The sequence below is a fragment of the Lissotriton vulgaris genome, chromosome 1_2 (genome assembly GCF_964263255.1).
Source record: "Lissotriton vulgaris chromosome 1_2, aLisVul1.2, whole genome shotgun sequence".
In the NCBI taxonomy this organism is placed as follows: domain Eukaryota; kingdom Metazoa; phylum Chordata; class Amphibia; order Caudata; family Salamandridae; genus Lissotriton; species Lissotriton vulgaris.
This window is the reverse complement of record NC_141686.1, coordinates 189,712,831-189,718,830: the sequence shown is the minus strand read 5'-3', so window position 1 is coordinate 189,718,830 and position 6,000 is coordinate 189,712,831. Positions and strand designations below refer to the sequence as shown.

At 46.5% G+C, this 6,000-nt stretch overlaps 1 protein-coding gene across 1 annotated transcript in view; it reads left to right on the top strand.

Moving 5' to 3' along the window:
* Nucleotides 1-2,319: 2,319 nt before the first annotated feature.
* The window catches only part of LOC147734880 (C-type lectin mannose-binding isoform-like), a 98,655-nt gene continuing 94,974 nt past the window's right edge, over nt 2,320-6,000 (top strand). The window contains exon 1 of the mRNA XM_086953089.1: nt 2,320-2,440. The gene's annotated coding sequence lies outside the window, so the exon portion shown is untranslated. The remainder of the gene's footprint in view (nt 2,441-6,000) is intronic.

Here is a 6,000-nt window from a genome sequence, read left to right as displayed (position 1 = left end):
AATAGTTTGGCCAAAGGCCCTTTGATCTGTTGGAAAATAATGTTCATGTTGTCAGTCGTTTGTATGCCATGTAATACCAGTGCATTTAGGATGGTTCCTCTTGTTTATAAGATAATTGGTCATAGACACACTTCCTTGGGTCCATGGTACCAAAGGAAGAAGTATAACGTTCGTTTTGCGAATGATTAAAAATGTCACAATTTTGTAGCCATTAAATGTGCAGCCTAACGTGAGCCATTAATAACTGCACCCATTTCTAATTAATAAAATAAAATGTGGGCACTGTTTGTATCCGAGCACCACGCTGTTCTATCCCACGTACCGAGAGGGCAAACATATTTTCTACTGAGGAACCAATGCACAGTTTGTAGGTCCTTAAACCCGCTCTGCGCTCTTCCCTCTTTCCACCCTGATGCATTATACACAGACCACCTCGCAGTTATAAGAATCTGTGACAAGCAGCTTCGGAGACAATTCCAATGAATAAATATCCCCGCAGGTTTAAAGAAAGCTGAAAATACCAATGCCACTGTAATATAGATGCATTTGAACTTTCCCTTTGCTCAGACTCTTAACTGTGAGATTCGGTTGGGGATTTTCAGAGCAGCGGGTCTTGTCGTAGCACTCTGGTGGGATTTTGCCAGAATTCCGCTAAAGTGCTCACAAGTGTCATTTCCATATTTAACTAATTTCAGTTTTTAATTAGCTCCATGTGAGAAATGCGAGGTCATGCTGAGCTAAGCTGTCAGAGCAGACTTGTGTTTCCTTTCCGGGCTCTCGAGACAATTAAGAAGGAATAGTGGATGTTGTGGAGAGCGTGTTTAGGCACAGCTCTGTCACGCCCTAATATTTTTAATAACAGGGTGACGTGGTACTGCTGGCCCAGCCTGTAGAGCCCCCCACTGCTGAGTCTGTCCTGAAAGGCTTCATATCTATATTGCTTTCAGAAAGCACCAGAATCTTATGAGTGACCGCAATAAAAATCGTCTTCACTGTATCATTGTCAGGTGTTTTAGTACCTCATTTCTTAAGCAGATATTGTAAATGAGCAATGGTGGAGGCTTTCTCTTGGAAAACCATACTCAATATTCGACTGATATCCGGTTGAAATCCAATTTCCTGTCAAAATAATTATTACTATAGACGTGAGCTAACCCCTTATACGAAGAGACTCTCATTGAATGAATTACTGTGCCGACCGGAATTTATTTAACAGCGGTCACAGGTACCATAACGCCCATTCCTCCCGTCTCTTCCCGCCCCCCAACCCCCTACACCACCAAGAATTCCATACCCCCAGCGTACACTACTAAAAATTACCACCCCCCAACAAGTACATCAGTCTTTACTCCCCTGCCTCAAAATAAAACCCCGGCGGCCGTAGGGACCCTTCGGGTAGGGGCAGCTGGGACTCACCTAGTCCCACGTGGGAGCCTGACCGCCCGCACCAGGCAGAACAGGCCCATCCGCTCGGCTGCGTGGAGCCGCATGCTGCTCTCCCGAGCTCCTCCTACATCCAGCGATGTGTCCAGCATACCTCTTGCCGTGGCCCGTCCCTGTACCAGCGAAGTGTCCAGCCTGCCGGGAAAATCTGGTTTCACCCAAGCCTGCAATGTCCCATTGTATCAACACACATTCAGTGAGTCCATTCTTCGGCAGGCTATCTACTCGTGCCGTTTGAGACAATGGATGATTTGAAGAAAAAATGTCCATCCGCCACCCCCCGCCCGGCGGCCGAGACACCACACTTAAAATGGTGTCTCTGCCGCGTGCCCGGCAGGATACCAAAGCCCAGCCATAAAGAAGCCCAACAAAGCCCCACCCCCCAGCCCAAAAGCTACCAAAACACCCAAACCCGTCCCCGGGGGGCGCCAGCTCTACCCCCCCCCCCTTCCCCGGCCCCCACCCTTTGGTCGGTCGTAGGCCCCCCACGCCCAGGACCCCATTTTAAACAGTGGGTAGTGGCACAGGATACCAGTAGTCAAATGCCAGGAAATTTCACTTCTAAAAGAAATGACATTTAATGATGGTTGTCTATAAAAACCTTGCTCTCACTTAGAGTGGCTCTAACTTCCATTCTCACACAAGCCAATGTTTTATTTTTTTACGTACGCAAATGCCTACATAACAGTTTTATCGTGAGATGCATCAAGGAAATGTCAATTTGGGAAAATCTTAATTGAAAATTCTCTTCAACATGGAGACAGCTTACAGTTTTCAGAAGAGGAAGTAAGGACAAGGGGAATTTGAACGGTTACAGTTTACGTTCTATAGAATGTAAGGCATTATATAATCCAGGAAATGCAAAACAACAGCCACGAAGGAGGAAGTCATTCTAGGTAGTGCCCAGGACTGCAAATATAAGAGGGCAGTGAGAGCTCTGAGGCCAAAAGGTTGCTGAGCTCTTCGGAAGTCAGCCCTACACAGGCAGCTCTGTGAGGTAAGTCTGTTGTCTTTGTGGGAGTGGGGGCATCAGGCTGCGTGTCTGCATGTATGACTTGTAAACAGACATAGCGCTAACAACCATTTTACAAAACCCATTCTTTTTTTACTCAGAGTACCAAAAAACTGCTTGTTGTGTCTTGTCGAGGTGCATTTTGGGATGTGTTTTTGTCCAGGCCTTCCACTCTGCTTCAGTAAGGAGGCTCCATCCTTGAAAAGAGCGTGACGTTGAAATTGTCATGTATCTACGCAAACCTTAGCAAATGCTCACCAGTGTTTCGGGAATGGCCTCCTTTGCAAGACAAAAAAGACTGTAATGATTTATTGCAAAAAGGATTATTTGGAAATAAATAGATGTGAACTGAAGGGACGAGGAGTGATGGAGGAGGAGAGATGAGTGAGAGATCAGTGCTGGGGGATGAGGCAAAAGGACTCAGCAATGATGGACAAGGAGTGATGAGTGAGGCTCAGGGCTGTGGAATGTGGCAGAAGGAATGATGCTTCAGGAGTCAGGGATGAGAAATGATGGATGAGCGGTTAGGAATGGGGGTGATGAGTGACAGCTGAGAACTGAGGGATAAGGAATGAGGGCGGAGGAAAGAGGAGTGACTGATGATAATGTTGATGATTTAAAATGGGTGCATGTCAGACTCTATGACAGCGCATTGTACATCACTCTCCCCAAGCTCATCACCATTGAATCAACTCAGGATTGGTTTAAAAAGTATCATTAACATAGATGTCAACCCTGAATGTCTGTAATAATGGAAAACCACTCTGTTGCAAATGCGACGGGGAACCTGCCCACCGTAACCTAGGTCCCATGAGGGACAGCTGCAGGTTTCAACTGAGCATGGTCCACCTTGACTAGCTTCCGGTTTACCAGGTGGGTTACAAACCAATGAATTACAGTTCTTCTGAATCCCAGGTGATCTCTCAAGGTGAGGATGTTCAGTTGAAGGTACCAAATGCCACTGAGAGATGAAGCAGAATAAGAAGACACGAGTCCATTATTCGAAGGACATCATCAGTCTTAAAACCTGTGGTGGTGACTATAAAGGCTGCCTTGTGCCACGCACACCCTTTCAATCATGGAGCAGAGGCGTATGCTTCCTCTGCAGCATAGGATCCGTAGAGGCAGCTTACCCTTCCAGTACAGCATCCTTCTATGTGTGCTGTGCAGTGCAACACAACTGCAACGTGTGGAATATTTCACAAAATGGCAACATTTGTCCTGGTTAGCTCCTGCTTCAAGAAGGCATTAGTTTATGGCACAAACACCTGGTCTGCCAAACTTTGCAGATCAAGATTCTGTACAAAGGCATGAGGACTTGTCATAACCATCCAAGTACTGCCCAAAAAAATCCATTAGGCTGAAAAGAGGTGCAAAGTGCTGTTTGGGCTGAGAAAAGGGACCTTTCAATTGAAGAGTACCCTTTGCACTGGAAAGTAAATGCCCTTGCATGACTTTGCATTGCCTTTTGTCGAGTGCTTAATTTGTAAATGACAGAGTGCGGGTGCCCAAAGCTCCACTCAGAAGACCGCAGCTGATGTAATTAGATGTCGCACGCACAAAATCAAATCTGTGTAGACTTTAATTCACCTCGGCCTCTTTAATCCAGTACCGGACACTCCCTGGCCATTTATCTCACTCTTGCAATGTCCTGCTTTCTCCATTTGTGATGCTTTTTCCATCTTTCTCTACCTCCTCCATTGTGCTATGTCTGTTTTCCTTATTGCTATCAGTAAGAATCTTATGCAGTAAAAAAGGTGCCCATCCCCAAACATATGAGCCCTTGGCACCCACCGTCACCCACCAGCTCAAATTAAGCACTCTTTGTGTCACTTTGCAAGACTTTGCACTTGAGTTCTAGGGTTTTAAACTCCCTTCTGAAGCATTCTCCTAGTAGCCTAGATCCAGAATTAACAATCCGCACACTTCATGGACGTCATTTGGGAAACATGTAAAGTCCAATAGCAGGCAACGCAAGTACTGGCAGCCCAGCTCATGCAAAAGTCTTTGTGATGCATTTAGCTAATATATGCGCTTTCTAATAACGTCTAAAACCAGCGAAAGCCGTTTTGAGAAGGGTCCAGCATACCAGCCTTTAAGGGGATCCCCTGATAGAGCCAGCTCTGTTCTGCAGACAGTCTTGCCCTGGTGACCCTGAATAATTCTTAAACAGATTGTTTCAAATACTGTTTGCCTTTATTGTATCTTTAATGTGTGTGATATGTGAGTCTATTACGGGCATTTTCTAGAGAAATGTTGTGTTTATTTTTCATACAGGACGGGCCACAGGGGTTCTTCTTGATAGCCTTATTGGGCGGGTGGATTAGCTGCCTTTTGAAGGGCTGTCTAGGTTGTATATGTACACAGAATGTAAATGCTTCAGGGACGCCCATCAGATGTTACCTTGGTATTCCTCACTCAGTGAGTGCTCCCTCATGCATAGATTCGGTCAGACCTGACAGCCTTAGTGTGGTCCTCCCCTGCATCCAATGTATTGCCTGCCTCCTCCATTTTTCTGATCTTGTTTTTGCTGGAATTAGGACTCTGCGCACTTTACCACGACTAACAGTGTTAAAGTGCTTGTTCTCTCTCCCCTAAACATAGTAATATTGGTTCATCCCCAATTGGCATGTTTAATTTACCTATAAGGCTCTAGTAATTTGGTACCTGTTGTGCCCAGGACCTGTAAATTGAATGCTATTAGTGGGCCTACAGCATTGATGGTGCCACCCACGTAAGTATCCCTTTAACCACGCCTCAGTCCTGCCATTGTGGAGCCAGTGTGTGCAGTTAACACTGCATGTCATCCTGGCAAAACAACCCTTTTGCCAGGCCCAAGCCATCCTTTTTATAAATATAAGCCACCCTGGCGGTAGGCCCTGCACACCACAAATGACAGGATGCAATGTATTTAAAGGCAGGACATGTACTTTTAAGATTTACATGTCTTGGTAGCGAAAAACCCCCTAAGTAATTTTTCACCATTTTATAAGTGTGATTTCCAATTGGGAAGAGATACGACCCCCAAGTCCGGTGTCTCTGGAATCACATTGCTCTCTTACCTCTTAGTGGAGAGGTGTGGCTCACTGGTTAGAGGCGACAGACCCGAGTGCAGAGAACGGCCCGGGACCAGGGTTCGATTCCCGACGCTGCAGGGTCTTGGACCAGGATCAGCGGACTGATAATTCTCGCATCGGTGCCTACTCCGACCAGGGAGCACACTCGGCAACTCTGGGCATTAGCTTGCCTCATCTCCACAACGGCCCCACACAAACGCCGGGGATGCCTGGTTTCACCTTGGAGACCCCCAGGAGGGACTATCTCACAGGGAAAGCCAGGACGGGTTCCCCAGCGGTCTATAGCGCTACGAGGCCTCCGGGTAGCAGTGCGCTTTACAAGACACAACAATTTACCTCCTCTTCTACCACCACTTCAAGTTGCCACACCTCTTCTACTACCATTCAAGCTACCTTGCCTCCTCTTCTACCACCTCTGACACTTGTTCTTTCCATCCATATTTTTGTTCAGCGCATAGCTGCAGTCAC